Source organism: Scophthalmus maximus, chromosome 8 (genome assembly GCF_022379125.1).
Source record: "Scophthalmus maximus strain ysfricsl-2021 chromosome 8, ASM2237912v1, whole genome shotgun sequence".
Classification (NCBI taxonomy): Eukaryota; Metazoa; Chordata; class Actinopteri; order Pleuronectiformes; family Scophthalmidae; genus Scophthalmus; species Scophthalmus maximus.
The window spans coordinates 21578330-21599132 of NC_061522.1; the positions used below are offsets into that span (position 1 = coordinate 21578330).

Consider the following 20803-nt stretch of genomic DNA (forward strand, 5'->3'; position numbering starts at 1 on the left):
ATTTACCACCACCGATTCTAATCTAACTATCACCTGCACATGCATGGAGAAATCACTATAGATACGCCTCTCCATCATAACACTTTAACACTGTATTATGATATCATTACATATTGTGACATAAAAATGTGTACGAGCTCACTGATTTATCATAATACCCAAAGCATATGACCCATCCCTAAATATACTGAATAGCCTAAAATTTTGCTCTAGGTTATGAGTGTAAAGTCCAAAGCACCATAGACCACTGAAAATACAACCGTGCTTGGAAGGAACTTTGTGGATTGTTCCACATTAATTAATGGATGTGAATGCAATGTGAATGAATAGCTGGCAACACTGGATAAACTGTATGCTTGTAAGGTTGTTTTATCTTTATACTGTATGTGGGCAGCTGTGGCTCAAGATATAGAGAGGGTCGTACACAAACAAGAAATGTGCTGGTTCGATATCCCCTTACATCAGTCAGCGTGCCAAAGCGTCCTTAAAACAAGTGCGGTGAAATAAATGTGTCTGGGAATAGGAATATATATATATATCATTACATTACATTAACACACATAAATATATAACGATGAAGGAGCACCCAGTTGATATTACAATGTCGAAATCCAGTAATAGTGTCCATTATAAATAGTGAAGTGGCAATAAATCACTGACGCCAGTAGGAGGCGGCAGAGGTCAATTATCTAAATCTATCTATGTTCCTCCATCTATCGATCTCTTGTCTGTGTCATTAATTCCATTTTTTTGTGGGCTGGACAAGTAGTAGGAGGCTAATTCAGGAGAAAAGAAATAAATGAATATAAATATATGGTAATTTTCGGTTATTTGTGTTGCTCCCTCGCGTGATGTCTGAAGCCGGGTGGTTTTCTGTCAATCAGCATTGGGTCCGTGTTACCACAAAGGGCACGGACGCTGGCACGTGCGTATATCTTACAAATCCGCACGCAGGGCAGACACGGAGGATGTGTATGCTTCCATAGTTGTTGTTTTTGGATTTTTTTTTTTTCTGTATGGAGCGACGACCTCGTCACCACCTTACACACTTGGTGCGTGCGTGTGCGTGCGCGAGGGAGGGAGAGAGAGGGAGAGACGGGAGATTTACTGGCGATTAAGCCGCGCGCGTCCCAGCGGCTCGCTGCTCGCTCCCCGGCTCTGGGACTCCGCGGGACTCCGCGGGACGCGCCTCCTCGTCTTGTTGCGGGGATCTCGACGCGTGAGTCGCCCGAACGCCGGCTGATGCGGATTACCTGAGTTCCTCGCAGTCCGGACGAGGGCTCCCGCGTCTTTTGCGGCTCTTTCGGAAGTTGTCCCGCACCCGGGACGGTCGGCACGACCCGCCCGGCGCCCAGGAGGGGATTGCAGAGGAGGCGCCCGCTACTCAGTAAGGTCTTTACACCGCCACCTAGACTGAGCAACAGCCACGGAGTGCTTCAAATAGCTTCGGTCAGTGGGAACTGTATTTGTTTCCCCTTAGTGCCTGGCTGCAAGCTAGCTAGCAAGCGACGCTGCTTTGACTCCATGTAAACACCGTTAGCATACATTTGTCTGGGCAAAAATGAAAAAAAAAAAAGCCCTCCCTATGATAAATTTCAGCAGAACTAATAAAGCCATCTAATCATTTATCATTAAACTCTCACATGTAAACAGTCGGCGCTCCTCTCCACACAACATTACTCTGGCTGGGAGGGGAAGGGTGGGCAGGTCCCACTTCACCTGTTCAAATACACCTGAGTCATGTGATGAGGCAGGGGAGCACATGACGAAGAGGAGCGGGCAGCTTGATGGGGGGGGGGGGGGGGGGGGGATTCTTCTGCTAAGCAGGTGGCCAGCAGGTGGGAGGAAGGTGATCCATCCTACCGCTCGAGATGTATCACCTCAGTCCGTTTAGATACAAACAGACTGAGACAGCCCCCCCCCCCCCCCCCCCCCGCCACATCCTCTCAAAGCAAAGTGCTCACTCATTTCCTATATTCGACTGCTGCTAAAGAATTGATAAAAACACTAATAGTACGTGGTCTGTGTGACATCAAAATGTGCTTTACTTATGCATCACTGCAAGCAGGAGGATACACAGTCAAGTAGACACACACACACGCGCCCGCACAGAGACAGACACTGCTACATGTGCATATTACAGTAAGATGTTGCTCCAGATCTTTTGCCGCATCATGCTCCAGCCTCTTGAAACATCTTGAAACACAGCATGCCATTGTAACATGTTAATAAAAGGCACAGTGTTCCGGCTGACTCCATCTGCATGGGAACTGTATGTGCCCAGATCAGTGTGCGCGTGTGTGTGTGTGTGTGTGTGTGTGTGCGCGCGCGCGCAGAGTTGATGTGTATCGGTGTACATAGAGAGTCCTGACACCCAGCACAGAACTGAATTAGAGGATGGAGAAGAAAAAGGAGTAGAAGAAGAAGAATATGAGGCGTGCAGCATTGTGACGGCTCTCCCTTTACTAATTTATGATGTTATTTTTAGGCCCGGCTACATTTTTGATGCTTCGTATTTGTCAAGTTTAATACTGAACGAAAACTTGGGGTGTGTCGTACGTTACTGGGCAGTGGGCACACACACACACACACACACACACATACAGTCAAACAGCACAGGTGTGACTGGATACTTAAAAGATCATTTCACACTGTTTAATTATTACTATTATAATTATGAAATTAATTAGTTCAGCACCTTTAAAGACCATCGATATCAAAGGGCATTGTTACGCTTTGGTTCCTGATGTAACCAAATCTCCCTCTGCTCTGTTTTCACTGTCAGAACCTCAAAGCTTTAGACTCAACAGCAAAATAAGAAGCAGTCACATTTTATTTTTGTTCTCCAGACTAATGAAGTGAGATATTGAACTCTCGACCTCAGAACGCAGACCTCAGACTTAAGATTATGCTTTACTTAGTCTACTTTTGAAAACCTGAGTATTGTAAGAGGTTGACTTGATCCCTTTTTTAAAAAATCTTCTCAAGCCATCTGAGGATGTGAGGGCGTCTGTGATGCATCAGAAAACAAGAAGGTTAAGAGAAACTGCTCTAACAAGGTGGAAAAGGTTTCAGGTCAACCTTAATCTCCCGTACGGTATACACAACACATTCATCCAAGTTTGCTCAAGTGCTTTCAGTGCAGTAGATCCATAAGAGGCTATCCATCACTTCTTATTGGACAGAGATAGACAAGGAACTGATAGCTGCCTGCTGATTCAGTGCAATTCCTTTTAGATTTTACCTCAATAACAGCTGTGTTAGAGGAATTCTGGGTAACTTAACCCAGTGTAGTACCGACAGTAGGGGTGTAACAGTACACATCATGAAAAGTTTGACCAATACCTTGGTTTTGTAGTTATAGTTTCAGGTTTTTGGGAGGAAAGAAAAAAGAAATGCAGGAAATAAATAGTTTGCCATCATTTCTTTTGGAAAGTCGTTGGCATATGTTCATGTAGAAAATGAACACCAATTTCAAAACATCGGTAACGCTTCAGAATTATTATAATAGACAAGTAATATACTTGTCTTGTTATGTGATAGAAGTATAGTATATTACTGACTCACTGTAAATGTACCATTAGAGGCATCAGTGCAGTTTATGTTCTATATGTATTTTTAGTTGAACACATTTACATGTATGCTTATACTCAGTGAAGACTCACAGTTTTAGCTTTGCGTTGGCCTGGAGACCCATCCATTGATATACACATGTGTTCCTACAAGTACTTGTTTAAGAGTCATGGTAGGGTTGTGCAATATGACCAAAAATCTCATATCCATAGAGGTAATTTCATATCTAGATAATAATTGTTACTGTGACTCCTAACTTGTTACTAATGCCTTATCTATGTCTTTGGAGATATAAGTTGTAATGGCAGATGTTGCCTCTTTCTATGTTGGTGAATCTTTGCCAAATGTTGTGCGGTGGGCAAAACCCTCTTCAAATGTCTGGGGTTTCTTGTGAGTACTTGGCTTTTGTACCTCTTGTACATAGTCTCACTGCTTGACGTGATTCTACCTTAAATATATATATATATATATATATATATATAGAAATATATATATACACCAATCTACTTTATTGATGGAGTGAAGAATCTAGGGAAAATATGTCTTCCGAATCAAAGCCAACCTTCTGTACGAATCAGCTAATGAGTGAAATGCAACATATCATCTAGACCTTCGCTCTCTTTGCGTTTGGAAACACATGTAACATGTGCAACGTAAGACATGCAGTGTTACCCAGCCACCCACTGTCGGTGGCAATTAAATGAGAGGCATTTACCTGAAGAGGTCATTAGGTTACAAGGATTGTGTGTGTGTGTGTGTGTGTGTGTGTCTGTGTGTCTGCCTGAGAGGTGAGCTGCTAATTGGATTGTGTCCCTTCTTTGCTGCCTTCAGAGGAGTGAACATATGCATACAGTGTAAAAGATGGCAAATATGAGTAATCTGACTGTGATGTATTGTATGCACGTTTTGTACAACAAATTATCATTCATTTTAAAAAGCAATATTCCATGAGTTTGACAGTTTCAAAACAGATTTCACATGTAATGATTTTAGCACAAAAGAAATGCAGAAAAGATTGATGTGATGTTTGTTTTTTATGAAAGTCTATTGTGGCCACCCTCCATTTGAACAGATTTTTCCGCACTATTTCATCAATCCACATGGCATTTTGTAGTCAGACATTTGATCTGATGTTAGTAGTTTGAAATATTCTTAAAGGGTCGTCTTAAATCTTGAAATTCGAAGTTTATTCTTGACATTTTTAGTCCATTCTGAATTTGCAAAATAAAAAGATCCGATTCAGTTGAATTTTATTCTTAACATTTCAATTTAATTCTCAAAAAGCAAAAAAATCTTCCTCTTCTCTTTTTGCTTATTATGCCTCAGTAAAATTTAAACAAACAAACAGACAGACAACGAAGACTACTGCTAACATTATTTTATAGTGAGTATAAGAAACTCCATATATTTATACTAAGCAGACAGGACAACCCTGTGTAAAAACCAAGTGGCAGCCCACCTTGACGTCACCCGTTGGTTTTTGAGCTGCTGTTTTGAAGCCTAGAGTTTCACATTTTGACCAGTTTTTTGCTAGCGGAGGTAGAATTGGGGGTGGGTCTGACTGCAGCCTGTCCACTGCGCTTCCACCTACACCTGTAACTGTGCACTGATTGGATGGATCAACTGTCAATCATGCTGTATCCATGCTCCAATGCTTTATCGACTATTTTACTCTAATGAGACCACAATGACAAATGAATGTCATGCTGTATTGAAGAAGACTTGTAACTAGAGATTGAACCATAGACTCGATCAAGTGAGAAAGAAGTAGGGTCACTTTGTAATAGACTTCTATAGAAACAGACTTATTTTTTCATCCAAGGAGTCGTCCTCTGCTGGTGATTCCAGAGAACACAGGCTTTAGGCATTTTTGCATTGCCTTCATTTTCCATACCCAGTGACTACGTCCATTTTCATATACCGCCAAGAATCACAGTCAAACTCAGCCGTATGGTGATTTTGTCAGACAGTTGGGGTAATAAAATCATGAATTTAGCTTGACAACAGCTGATAAGGCTTGTGGGTGCTGTGGTTTTCCATACATACCAAACATGATCACATCATACCAAGCTTTAATATTGCTATGTATAATACTCCAGTGTTTATTTGTTGAGTAATATTGAGATTATTTTTAAAGGCTTGTGAATTATCAATGTTGTAAAACATCCACACTTTTACGTTCTTCTTCATTTTGTAGTCCAGTCTTGAGAGGGGAAAGTATATTTGTCCTAAAACAGTCATGAAAAGCTGAGTTGGCAAATCTGTTTATGGATGGTAAATTAACTCTGAGCAATGCCGATGAAATTTTAGGAGTTTGCCAATCTCATTTCCCTGCTCACTCATAGTGCACAGACACGTTGTGTTCAGAGCCTTTCTCAGGACTGTGTAGGCATGACAAAACGACTTGACTGACATCGACCTCACACTCTTAAAACCTCATTATTTTCATTGTAATTTTCATTTGTTCATAAAGTATGGTGGCATCACACAATTCCCAAAATTTTGATTTTCTTTGGCGCCGAACACAATCTGATTCTTACTCAAATTTCATGTCCCCATAAAAATCGCAGTTCTTCACAGTAAATAAGGCCCCTTTGCAACAAAGAGCTCATGAACTCTGTCTGTAATAGAAAACAATAGAGAATAATAAGAAGAGCAGGGTAATTTGAAGGCCCCGCACACCTATAGTGAAGCCACTTGGGTGGCATCTTGTTTGATTAGATGTCCTCTCGGGGGGGGGCAGGAGTGGAAAAACTGTGCCTGATTCACATCTCTCTCACTCTCCAGTGGGCTTTGTTGGATGGTACAAATCACAATTATAGTTATTCTTGTAAAATTTGGTGACTTTTAATTTTGTTCATGGGTATTCAGGACCTTTAAATAATTAAAATTTCAGGATAGTTCCGCCTACCATCAATCAGAGAAGAGGTCTAATCAGACAGAATGATTCAATACACCTGTGTGGATGTTCATGACCTTTAATGTCTTTAATGTATTCAGATAAATGTGTAAAACAGCTTTAATGCATGTGTTCAGCTCAAGTCGTGCTAGTATCGAAGAGTAAAGATCAGCAGACTAATTTGTCATTCATGTGTTTCGTGGACAGATGGGGCCACTGAAAATCTCAGGGTGGCACACCAAAACCAAAAGCCATAACTGAATTTCAGGAATCCTATTATGCCATTGTCGTAGATAGACTATTTGAAAACTATTTCAATATGAAAGTTAAGGGATCTCGTACTGATATACATTGGTTTATTATTTTACAGTTAATGATGATAATTATCTTATCTGTTGCTGTGTCTTTTTGTCAACAAATATATTTAACATATGAACATGTGATTTCTGTGATTGCCCTTCCTTGTGTGTGTCTCTGCTTATGTAAAGTTACCTTCTTGTGATCCCTTGTGTTTTGATCATCTTCAGTTGGGCATTGATTGTTTTATTTTGAATTTACTTCCTGTTCGCATGTTTCACGTTTTCTTTTGTTTCCCTGTGATTGTCTGTACCTGTTCCTAATGTGTCTCACCTGTGTTCTATTATCTCTGCCCTATATAGTCTGTTAGTCTGTTTTTTGTTATATAAGTTATTAAAAACTAATTTTTCCCTTAGCTGCAATTGGGTCCTGGTCCTTCAAACCTGTGACACTTAGCCCTAACTATTCTATTTCAATCTGGAGAGACAAGAGAATGAAGTAATTATATTTATTACAGTTTAACAGAATCCTATTAGATGACAAAGTATTGATAGACTCAATGGGGAGATATGTAGCAGAGGCCATCATTCCTGAGCAGCAACAAAGCCTCCAGGTCTTTGCACAAGTCCTTTCTCCTTTTAATCAGGTCAGATACGTGCAACTGGTTATTAACTTACATTAGATATTGAAAAATTGCTTTTATTTTCCAGGAAGCTGAATAGCATAACGCTCCCTTAGCCGCCAAGAATGAAAGCAACACCCTCACCTTCGTCTCGCTCCCTTTTTGTATTGCTCACATTTCCCTTTCTCATCTTTCCTCTCTTTGCTACCTCATGTGTTTTCTCTCTCTCCTTCTCTCCCGCATTCTCTGTCTTCCTCTGTGCGTCGGTATGCCTGTTAGTTGTTGGTAGAGTGAAGTGGCTGCATTATCTAGATACATTATTGATGCACGCAGCACTCTGACTAACATGCATACACGCGTGCGCACACACACACACGCACACGCACACAAACTTCTTCCACTCACTCACATAATAAAACCATGTATACACTCACAAAATCAAACATATTGTTGCATATAAACACACATATACATCTCACAAACAGCATGGTCCTCTTTTTGAATGTGATTGGGTACCAGAGAGAAAAGAAGAACGGCAGCACGTGTTCATGCTGTTTTTTTACAGTTGCGAGAACACAGCTGATTCTACCTACCTTCTTCACTGTTTGTAATCAAAAAATGAAGCATTCACGCTGTTTGAAATGCACAGATTAAAATTAAGCCAACGCTCCAGCCGCAGCCTCATGATGAGCTAATAGTTTAGTGCTGTGTGCTTTGCTCAACACACTGAAGTACTTTGGGAGGAGCTGGAGATAGAGCGGAACTGGAGGAAACAATCCATCTTTAAAAATAACTGAAGAATGATGAAAAGAGACAGATTCACAAAGGCAGAGCAAGACAACAGGAAACAGTGAGAGGAGGGAGAATTATGAAAGAGAAAAGTACTGAGGGGTGAGAATTTGAGTGGTGGGACTGCAGAGGTGGGGAGGGAGGGGGGACGGCAGAGTTCCCAGGATCTCTTTTCCCAGAGCTTTGTATGGGCCTCATTAAATATGGATGGTGTTTGGAGCAGTGCAGGGGCAAGTGGGACTCCACAAACAGCCAGGCAGGCCCACCCTGCCCTTTTGGAGCCCTGCTGTCTTTTTCACCTTTTTCATCTGTCATCCTTCTTTCGTCCATCAGCTCAATTCACTCTCCCTCCCTTATTTCCCAAACCATACCTTTTTTTCTGACCTTCATCTCTGCCCCATCTGTTTCTGTCTGTCACACTCTCTGATGGGAAAGTGTGTCATGTTGTTGTTTTTTTGTTTTTTTTGCTGCTTGGCCTGTTTGCTCTTGTCTTTTCCCTCCCTCATTTTCTCCTTCCTCCTCTTTGCCTCCCCCTTTCATCCCTGCTTTTCTCCCTCCCTCAGTGCGGCATTGCACTTTCTCGCTCTGTGTGATGATCTAGTTGTTTGATTTGTGCATTTCAATCAAAAGCAAGGCTCCTCTCCATTGTTCACTCCCTTCATAATAGCTTTCATCTATTTCAGATGAAAATCATAGAATAAATACGTGTCTGTGATCTACAGCACGTATCTATATCTGCCTGCTTGTGTGTGTGTGTGCGCGCATGTGTGCGTGCGTGCGTGTTGATCCATCAGTCTGCGTGAAGGTCTGTGATTAAAACTACAACTCCACTAATGCATGATTGTAATGTTGTGTTCCTGCCCTCAGGAGATGAAGACGAGTCGCCTCGGCCCTCTTCAGCAGAGCGATGGACAGACAGACAGCAGAGCGGGACTATAACTGGCACCTTCATGGAGCCCTGATACACAGGGCAGAGAGTAGGTGTGTGTGTGTGTGTGTGTGTGTGTGTTTGTGTGTTGTACTGGTTGTTCTGATGGTAAATATCTGACAAACTTGCCTGTTTGATTTGCTAATGTTCCTTGTTTGTTTCTTGTACAAAAACATTTCATCACAGTACATAAAGACACTTGGTTGTTTAAGTGGAGTCCCTTCCTCCCATGCCAGGTAAATGTAGGTGCAGGACAGGAGCCGCTCCCAATCCCGTAGGACCAGTGTGTGTCTGTGTCTGTGTGTGTGTGTCTTGATCAGTAAATACAAATGTGTTTTCCTACGTGTACACAAAAAGAAAGATGATAGCTTAGAGCATTAAGACAGTGAAGGATAAGGGGATAATGAGTCGGACAGACAGTGGGAGGAAAGTGAGCAGTGTGCTAGTGTAGTAGAGTTATGGTTTTAGCCCGTCTGTTAGCCGTAACAGACCTGCAAGGTTGAGGTGAAGCTCAGTCTAATCTGGCTCAGCGCGCACGGGTGACGCACGAACTCCCTGTCACAGACTTTCAGTCACCCTCAGTAATCCCTCTTGCCTCCTCTGAATGTAAGTGTCTGTGTATACGTATGTGTATGTGCATCAAATTGTAAGAATTATATGTTTCATCATATGCTGTGCTTAATTTACTGTACCATAGGGATGTCACTTCTTTATAGTTTGATTTAATGTAAACGTAACCACCTATGCTACAGATAAGTCACAGGGAGGATGGCTGGGTGGGTGGATGGAATGTTATACAAATTTTAAATGCGATTTTGGTTTATATCCTTCCCCGTTGTTGCATTGACTTCCTTTATTTAACCTCAAGCTGTCTATAACCTTAACCCTCCTTTAACCAGCCTAAACAATCACGTTCAAGTTGCCTTGAATGGCTATTCTAAGTTAAAAATTATGCGGGAGCTATGGTTGCGGCCATGTTGTATGGCCACAACACGATAAGAGACTGCAGCGTGATCGCTTGTACACACTTTTCTTCGTCGTTTGAATGGCAGTTGGCAACTTGCGTAATAGTACTTCTGCTCGTTCCTTTCCTCTGACAGTGGCATGATATTAAAATGTGGTGGCAAAGCGAAAGAAAAGTGGTACCTATGTTGACGTTATAAAGATTGTAGTCATTATTTGTTTTTAAAACCAATACATTCACAATGATAGGTTTCTAAAAAGTTGTTGTTTCATGTCCAAACCCTGACCCTGACTCTAACCCTAACCTGATTGGAGTTAAACGCAGCTTTTAAAAGTGTAAAATCGAAGAAATACATGAGATGTTATGTCGTCACCCACCATCATTGTAATTCCTGGAGACGTGAACATACAATGTGCAAGCGGTGAAGCAATGAACAACCTCATTCTTATCGTATTGTCGATACCGTGTTGCCTACTTCAGACATAGGCCTACCTCAAATATGGTGAAAGTGAATGTTTTTTCATGTACAAACAAAAAATTTGACTTTACAGCCATGCTAACAGTTCTGTCAGGCTCAATGGTGCTTTAAGACAGGGGTCACTAATAGACCCAGACGCCGTCCTATCCTGACCCGGACCCACAAGTGATAGATCATTGAGAATTTGCCAATGTTGATGGGGCGTTTTTACATTTTACTTGTGGAGCGTTAGCCGTCACTACACTGGTCTAGATCTTTTCCTTCTTGGCGTCCAGCGCAGTAGGAAAGCATGAGATCTCCAGGGCTGAAGCGCTGTCTCTCTCCCGGGACCAACCCCCTGACTTTCCGTAACAGCGTGACTTCTCTTTTAGCTTGAGGCGCTGTATAATATGAAGACAGCCAACACTACCTTTCTCCCCCTGACCCTGTGTTTTATTGTTTATGTGTAACGGTGGTCCAGGCAGTCGAGTGCTGTGCTGTGCAGTGTGTATACCGCACTCCCGGACATGTTGAGAGCCTTGCTAGCAGGGCTAATGCTAGCCCTCACAAGTTTTAGCTCCCTTGGCAGTGCGCCCTTCTCCCATGCCGGTGGTCAGAGGTTCTATTTCATAGCATTCGTTTCGTGTCTCACTATGGGTAACGCCCCTTGCTTGCCCTCAACAGAAGCTTTCTATCACATTACTAATGTCGTGTACGACGTAGGCGGTGACAGCCCTCCCCATATATAAGGGGTAGGCGTACCGACATTCATTATTCAAAAACCTCTTCTCGCTTCACAAAGCCAAAGGCCCACGACGGGACAGCCACTGGAGCCTAGCTTAACCGTTCACAGATTTGAGCTAACAACTCGGTCGCCAAACGCTTCACTGTTCGGTGCGACGGGCAGCAAAAAGTAGTAATACTTATGCTGTAGCCTAAACAGTCCGGTGAATAGCAATATTCCCCACTCGCCAGATAGCAATATCTATCCCCATAGCGCTAGCTCTACAGGGTAGCAATGTTCTGTGGTTAGCGTTAGCTAAACGAGTAAAGAATAAAATAGCAATATTTTCCCCCACACTCGCTAGCCGAGCGATTGCTTTATTTAGTACTCACCGCCAGGCTTCACAGCTACGGTGTACGATAAAGCTGTCAGTGTATAGCCGCCCGTAGCTATTTTACACTTCTCGACTAGTCAGCTGGCACACCTGTGGTTGGTTAGCAATGGTTATACCACAAACACTTTCAGTCTCCGCAGAGGAGGATAAGCCCGGTCTGCGCGAACTATCTCTGGCTGAAACACGCTCACCGGACGAGTGCATCCACTGTACGCGGTTCTCGCTTAAGCTGCTGAGGCGGAGACTAGCTCGTCAGGCTAACCTGTCTGGAGGCAATCCTCTCTTGATAACGGTGGAAACGCCCTGACCGCTAGCTTGGAGCAATCCACCACCGCGGCACCGAGCTGGGCCGACCAGTTGGATATACTTCACCCCCTGCCACAAGAAGCCATGGAGGACCTCGCAGCGGACCTCTACGCTGCGAAGCGGCCAGCACCGGCATACATACCGGAGCTGCTCCTGGGCGTGGATGACAGCGGGTCGGATGGGGAGTCGGAGCTGCTTGTTTCTGATGATGACGAGTATGAGGACTCCCTGACACCATCGGGTCGGGCTGCAAAGCCCGTACCTGCGGCAGCGGGCACAGAGCAGGATGAGACGGCGACGCCTTCGACTGTATTGGATATGAACATGCAGGACGTTTGTAAACGCGCGGCTGCAAAGCTCAATATCCCGTGGCCCACGATGCAGGCAGAGATATCCAGATCCCGCTATGATCCTACTCATCGTCCCAGAACTCCTGGATGAGCTGGCCCTAACATGGAAAGCCAAGCCATACAGAGAAAAGCACCCCATCCCCGTTAGCTTTCTTCTTGACTGCGAAAGGATGGAGGCGCAAGGACTGCGACAGATGCCGCAGGTGGAGCCAGTGGGGGCCTCTCACCTCCATCCTAGCACTCCTACGGCGTCGTCCGGGTCCTCCCTGCCCTCTAAGACCGACTGTTTTCAGTCCAGCCTGATGGACAAAGGCTACAAAGCCTCCGCCCTCACGGCCCGGCATTGAACGCATCTTCACTCCTGATGGCCTACCAGGCAGAGTTGGAGGAGGAGATGACGGCAAAGCCAGATGCAAAACTGTGGGAGGAGATCTGTATTGTTACAGATCACTGCCTACCCCTCCACAAGATCGCAGTCCAGGCCACAGGCAGGGCGATGGGTCTTATGGTCATACAGGAGAGAGCCAGGTGGTTGAATCTCACCAACCTAGCTACTCGTGACAGAGAGGACCTCCTGGATACACCTGTTTCCCCAGAGGGTCTCTTCGGCTCAGCAGTGGACTCGATGCAGAAGAGATGTGAGGACAAGAGAAAGGAGGCTCTAAAGACTTGCCTGCACAGGAAGGTCAAACCAGGCGCTGCTGGACCCCCGCGGCAGGCGTTTGCACAAGCGGGAACACGCCCCGGTCCCACGCCGGGCTACAAGATCCCAAAATTCCCCAGAGCTCAGTCTGCAACGCTCAAGGGACCACACACACCAGGTCCCCTTTGGAGAGAAAGTCTACGACCCAGGCCAACCCACAGGGAGGTCAGCGAGCTCCTCCACCCTCTCATGGAACAAGGAGGAAGAAAAAAGCAGTTTGACACACAATTGAACAAAGGGCTTGCTCGCGCCCCCTCACCTGTTCTGTCCCCCCAAACTCCGGTCGTGAGTATGTTCAGTGGGACCAGTTCGCCGTAGCGTGCACGGCAGGGACCAGCTCCCGTGAAGTCGGAGCCCCCAGAAGCTAGAGACACAGTTCTTCAAGTGGCAATAATAAAGAAAAGACAATGTTTGAAAAACAAATAGAGCTCCCACATGAACCCATGGGTAGGAGACCTGTCCGCCCGGGGTGGGAAAGGGAGTGTGGGGACTGGCCTTCGGGGGGGCGATGTCAAACATCGCCTCAAGAGGGCACCATTGTCCCAGACATTATTTGGCCGGCCAGGCCCCTCTCATTGAAAAGAGCGGAGTGGATGGCGTGCACAAAATCAGAATGGGTGTTAAGAACGATAAACAGGCAGCACAGAGGCTGGATCTGCGACCCATGTACCAGGAGTAATGAACATTGGGGCGGATCTACTTTCGAGGGGCAGCCCACTACGCAGAGTGGAAGTTGCACCAGGAGGTGGTGAAGACGATCTGGCAGAATTACGGTCGGGCGAAGGTAGACTTCTTCGCGACTCGGGAAAACACTCAGTGCCCCCTGTTTTTCTCTCTTCGAGATCCCAAAGCACCCCTTGGGATGGATGCGTTAGCGCACAGTGGCCCAGAGCTCTGCTGTATGCTTTTCCGCCGATAGCGCTAATATCTCCGACCCTTGCGAGGATCCGACAGGAGGCCTGCCAGCTCCGCTGCCCCTCTGCAGAGACCTACTGTCGCAGGCGCAGGGAGAAATATTCCACCCTCACCCAGAGAGACTGGCTCTATGGGTTTGGCCCCTGAGAGGTCCAATCTGAGGGTCTTCCTCAGAACGTTATTGATACAATCACCAGAGCCCTGTCCACTAGGTCATTATATGACTGTAAGTGGGGGGTGTTTGAGAATTGGTGTACACAGAGCAATGTTATTCCCTTCCAGTGCTCTGTGTTATCAATATTGTCGTTTTTGCAAGAATTGCTTGAGAAAGGCAAGGCGTTTTTACACAATCAAGGTCTATTTGGCTGCTATTTCGGCTTGCCATGTGGGGTTTGATGGTCACACAGTGGGTCAACAACCTCTGGTGGGTCGGTTTATGAAGGGGGCTCGTAGAAAATTGCCTTCGGTGAGGTCTATGGCCACATCATGGGATCTTCCTATAGTCCTGGAAGCTATCTCACTGACACCTTTTGAACCCCTGAGACAGGTGGATTTGAAGTTGGTGTCGTTAAAAACGGCACTGCTGGTTGCCCTATCCTCTGCAAAGAGGGTGGGGGAAATTCACGCTCTATCGGTGAATGAGGCTTGTATGCACTTCGCACCTGACGGTTTGAGCATGTTCCCTCACTGGCTCACTCAGTGCTGAGTGTGGGGGTGTCTCGGGGTGAGGGGGTGGCGCTACAGTGAGTTTTACTGTGGCTGGTCCCTGTACGTTGTTTGGAGCAATCCGGGAGTCAGTATATCCCATAGTGAGACACGAAACGAATGCTATCAAAGAGAACTTCAAGTTATTTGCATAACCCCGGTTCTCTGAGTAGCATGAGCGAGTGTCTCACCAGACCGCCCTCCTTGCTTTGGTGAAGCGAGGAAGAGGTGGGATGTTTATTGAATGATGAATGTCGGTACGCCTACCCCTTATATAGGAGAGCTGTCACCGCCTACGTCATACACAACATCAGGGCAAGCCAATAGGCTGGCATAATGTGATAGAAGGCTTCTGTTGAGGGCACGCAAGGGGCGTTACCCATAGTGAGACACGTTGGACATGGTGTGGATATGTGTAAAATTCAAAGACACAAAGACGAATATGTTTAGAGGGACTGAGCAGTTGTCAAAGTGAATGAATAAGGTGGGATCGTAAGTGTGGGCAGTGGGGAATAGTCTGCTGTTAATGTGCTGCTGCAGCCCTAGCCATCAGCTTGTGAGTGTGTTTCTCTGCAGCAGTTGTTTTACTGCCCAGCCCCCGTCCAACATTTCTGGCAGACGTCATTAAAGTTTCCTGCTGCAATTTAATAGAATAGGTACTGTATCATGATTTATTATGTATGATGTAATGTTTGATAAAAAGAAAATGTTGTGATTTTTATAAATTGGGATACAATCTGTTCAGTATGAGAAAAAAATGGTGATTTCGACTATAAATGTTACTTGATCTTAGCTGTTCCATGATGTGTGGATGTGGGCACATTAACTCAACTGAACATCCTGAAAGATGAACATGCTCTGTGGAGGATATCCGGGTCGTTCAAATCCAAAATATAATTTGTAAGATATGGAAAAAATGATATGTTAACATAGTAAAGTATGAATTTTCTTTGCAGTTGTGTGAGAGGCACAGAGACAGAAACAAATGTGAGAAACCTGATTCCTCCCACAGCTAAACAGTAATCTAATAGAAAGACAGGGAGAGGGACACACAAGCAAGCGATTACACAGTGAATAGTGGGATAGGTTGCAAAATATTTATGTGAAATTTAGAGACAACAGACAGATAATCTAGATGAAATCCAAGGAGCAACGTTTTACCAACACATGTGCAGGACACACCCTAGTGCCTGCTTACAGTAAGAGGCCATTTAAGGAAACACAGTTACAGTATTTGCTGTCTGTACAAGAGAAAATTAAATTTCATCCTTAAAAATACAGGAATCAGAGGGAATCAACTAGCTGTCATTAACAATGTGTTACAGTGACTTTGTAAAAAAAATTAAAACAGAAAATAAAAAACAGAAAACAGATTTATGTAGAACTTTGAACCTATTACTTACACCTGTCCTCTGATTGGTTGCCAGGTTTGGTGTTGTAACTCTGCCAGCCTCTGGGTCACTAGGTAGAACAAGTACCTGGCAGCACATGTTGAATTTGTTTAATCTAACTATCTATTAACAGGCCATTTAAGGAAACACAGTTTCAGTATTTGCTGTCTGTACAAGATGAAGAAAAATTTAATTTCATCCTTAAAAATACAGGAATCAGAGGGGATCTCATCACTGCTCTTTGCAGATGATGTGGTCCTGATGGCACCATCGGTCTGTGACCTTCAGCACTCACTGGATCAGTTCGCAGCTGAGTGTGAAGCGGTTGAGATGAGGATCAGCACCTCTAAATCTGAGCCCATGGTTCTCAGCAGGAAACCGGTGGATTGTTTACTCCAGGTAGGGGATGAGCCCTTACCTCAAGTGAAGGAGTTTAAGTACCTCGGGGTCTTGTTTGCGAGTGAGGGGACAATGGAGCGTGAGATTGGCCGGAGAATTGGAGCAGCGGGGGCGGTATTGCACTCGCTTTGCCGCACCGTTGTGACAAAGAGGGAGCTGAGCCGGAAAGCAAAGCTCTCGATCTACCGGTCAATCTTTGTTCCTACCTTCACCTATGGTCATGAAGGATGGGTCGTGACCGAAAAAACGAGATTGCGGGTACAAGGGGCCGAAATGGGATATCTTAGAATGGTGGCTGGTGTCTCCCTTAGAGATAGGGTGAGAAGCTCAGTCATCCGTGAGGAACTCGGAGTAGAGCCGCTGCTCCTTTGCGTAGAAAGGAGACAGTTGAGGTGGTTCGGGCAACTGGTAAGGATGCCCCCTGGGGGCCTCCCCTGGGAGGTGTTCCAGGCACGTCCAGCTGGGAAGAGACCTCGGGGTAGACCCAGGACTAGGAGGAGAGATTATATCTCCACACTGGCCTTGGAACGCCTCTGGATCCCCCGGTCAGAGCTGGTTAATGTGGCCCGGCAAAGGGAAGTTTGGGGTCCCCTACTGAATTTGCTGCCGCCGAGACCCGACCCCGGATAAGCAGTTGAAGATAATGATGATGATGATATCTATTATCTAATTATGTAACTTTTTATACAACTATTGTTTGTCAAGATGCTCCTCAACTTGCTCTACTACTCCTTAAACCAGTGCCTTTCAACCACAACATCATTAACAGGATTGGGAGAAAAAAATAATTTCTCCAACACAAAACAGCTTTGTCTCTTTTACTTTAACTGTCTCTACCTCTCTGTAGTGGACAAACAAAGAACTAACATTGTATTTCAACTCCTAGTAAAAGGAAGCGTTTTCCCCATGTTGTATTTCTGCTCTGATAGAAATCCACTGGAGCATTTTCTAACAAACTAACTTACAAACAGTTCAACTGTGGTGTGAACACAAACTTGACCCACTGAAGGATTTTGTAATGGTGCATATTTGATTATAGCATGAATGTGTGATGTATTGTTGACCCTCAAATCAAATCAAACAAATTTATTTATAGAGTACATTTAAGTTTGGGGGCTACTACCGCAAAAGCACGATCTCCCCTTTGCTTCAACCTTCACCTGGGGATGACCAGAAGCGACTGGTAAACAGTTCACCTAATCAATGGATGAATTGTAAAAAAAAAAAAGCTAATATACTTGTTAGATTCACACAAGTCAGGTGTTAAGTGTGGGAACTGCCACAGAAGATAAGAAAACTATTCAGCAAGATTATTTGGTAACCATGGTAACGTGTTTAGTCAGCACAGAGTTTGCTTGATAAATCCTGAGGTAAATCAGAGGTTTATTGCGCTTGTGTCCTATTCTGTGTCATGCAAGTTCCTTACTAAAAACTCAGTTTTCACAAAAGCTCAAATTCTGCGTCATGACTCACAAATCTCTTATTTCAACTGTATAACAATAAGTATGAGTAAAAAAAAAAATAACAAACCAATAGCAGGGATTGCAAGGGTCAGCAATGGATGCATGGTGAGGGAATATTTATAAAGTTTAAGGTTGAGAAACGTAATGTGTCTTGTGACTGATGTGATTTCTATACGTTCTCAATGCTGTCTTACCAGAGTGGATTTGATCAGACCACAGGGCAGATACATACTTATCTGCTTACTATAGTATTGATATATACTTATAGTCAATGAAAGCCACAGCAGGAAAAGATTCTTCTGGGATCAGACAGGATTGGCTTTGTGTGACGGCCTGGTGTTTGACATTTAAAATGAATAGACATCACTGATTATCCACTTTTAGAAGAAGGTATATCCACTGGAAATCATATACATTTCTGTATGTATCCATTTCACTGGTAAATCACCTTGCTGGTGGTGAGCTAGCTAGCTGGATTATTCTGAGCCTAACAGACACACCTGAACACACTGCATTGTGTCTCTGTAACCTGAGCAGCGAGATTCTGCGAGCAAAGCAAACAGGGAGTGCGAAATATGGAAGGGCGTGAGGAGACAAGCAGATGAAAAGGGAGAGACAGACAGAAGCAGGAGAGAGGGGTATTCACAGACAGATGGATGGATAATGTGCTTATGACTCGAGATCCCCCAGGAGACATTGCTGTCTGACTGTGTCACACACCACTCTCATCACGAAGCCCTCCTCCTGTCTCACCTTTTATCACACTTTTTTATGGTATATGTCTTCCTCTCATTCAGTTTTCTGTGCTTGTTACATCATACTGTGCATGGTGGACTCTCCTCGCCTCTTCTCTTGTCTCATCTACCCTCCTCTCCTCCCTGCCCTCTTGTTTGCTCTAATGGATGATGCTAATGCTCATCATCAGCAGCATCCTTCTGGAGGGAGATTCCTTCCTGCAGCTGCTCAGGCCTTCTGAGATCATTCACTCATTCATTCTATCCATCAGTCCGTAAATGTTTTCATGGACTCATCCATCCCTCTGGCTCATTACCCATTTTCACAGACTTTTTTCCAAAAACACCTCTACTCCTTGTGGTAGGGATGCGCTGTCTTTCTCTCATTCATCCAACCATCCTCCATTGTATTCCTTCATCCTATCATTCATTCATCCTTCCATAGCATTTGTCAATTATGTTCTTTTCATCCATCTGTCCTTTTGCTTATTTTTCTTCTCTTTGAATTTTTTCCACCCGTTGCCCACTGTGTAATTGGTTCATTGCAAAATCAGATGATTCGTCCGTTTGCTCACATGCTCATTCACCCTCATACTTTTCCTTCTCTCATTCATAGAAAGGTGAATCTACATGAACGCTCACCATCAGCATCTATTTCCCAGTAACAGTCGAATAGATTCAGCCTGTGATGATGTGAGAGGGGTATTAGGTGTCAGCTAATGACCAAGTCTTTGTCTGACTCCCTTGTTTGTGTGTGTGTGTGTGTGTGTGTGTGTGTGTGTGTGTGTGTGTGCGTGCGTGCGTGCGTGCGTGCGTGCATGCTTGTTTTTCAAAAAGCAAGACCCTGAAAATTGCCCATTTTTGCGTTATCGTCTGCAGTGGGAGGGTACTATGCAAACATCAGCACAACAACATGCCGTGTTTAGATTGTGTATGAAAATGGACGTAGTCACCGGGTCTGGAAAATTAATCCAATGCCTGGAGCCTGTATTCTCTGGAATCACCAGCAGAGGGCTTCTAACTGGTTGCAATAAGAAGTCTGTTTCTATAGCAGTATATAAGAAAATTACTCTACTGCTCACTTGATTTTTAACGTCAGTAAACATTTACCTCAGGAGTTTATGGTTCAATCTCTAGTTTCAAGTCTTTCTTCAATACAGCATGATGTCCATTTTGTTATGGTCTCATTTAGAGTAAAATAGACGATAAATTATGCATTGAGCATAGATACAGCATGATTGACAGCTAGTACCTACCACACAGTGGACAAGCTCTCAGTCAAACCCCCCTTCTCCTACGTCTGCTCTCAAATAATCCAACATGGCGCTGGTCAATATGATAAACTCAATTCTTCCAAATGGCAGTTCGCAAAAACAATGGGTGACGTCACGCAGGGTTACTAATTGTTTTTTTCTACGAATACTGTATATGTGACACTGAAGACTTCTGTTTACATGAGAAAAGTAAGACAGACAAACCCATGTCGCGTGCTGCACCTGTGCATCCTCATGTGGATGATGCTGGACATTATCCACCCTTAGTTCTTAAAAGGGACAAATGGCCCATATGATATTTTGATTGATAGACTGCAATGCAACACAAAATAAATCTTCTAAATCAGACTGGTGAAGCTTCATATGAGCTTTGGATTTACCTTTTTGAAGGCATTTTGTATAAAGCAAGAGCTGTAGATGAGTCTGCCGAGGGTAATCACATTATGTTCAATAGGCACATGTAATGAAAATCCATGAAGGAGTCAAGGATAACATTTTACAAATGCCCTTGTAAGAGTGCATGTGTATGTAGGCTGATTTTGTACGAGCCCCTTGTTCCACAAGGACCCATTAAGTCTCTACCGTGGGCCCATGCATTAGCCTGACTCAACCTCAGAGACACCAGAGGTAAGCCATGTCCATTACACCCATCCCACCAACTACCACCACTGTCAAAAATCATTTATGACAACCACCGTGCTCACAGCAGACGCAACAGACACTCATGGAAACACCATTGTTATTGGACATTAGGACGTACTGATACTGAGAATTGAACACAGAATGTAAACAGGGGCAGGGAGGGGCTGAGAGCCTATTAGGATCCCCTTAAGCCACAAGTGACATCATTGTTGGTCTCAGTCCATGTCTGATACCCAGAAGTCCCACTGCCAACCCTAATGGCTTGGTGTGTGTG

General features: G+C 44.2%; 1 protein-coding gene across 1 annotated transcript in view; it reads left to right on the forward strand.

The window, feature by feature from the left end:
- The first annotated feature begins 238 nt into the window (after positions 1–238).
- Positions 239–20803, forward strand: part of LOC118312084 (FERM and PDZ domain-containing protein 1) — a 41840-nt gene continuing 21275 nt past the window's right edge. Inside the window, exons 1-2 of the mRNA XM_035636380.2 lie at positions 239–1387; positions 9048–9161. The gene's annotated coding sequence lies outside the window, so the exon portion shown is untranslated. The remainder of the gene's footprint in view (positions 1388–9047; positions 9162–20803) is intronic.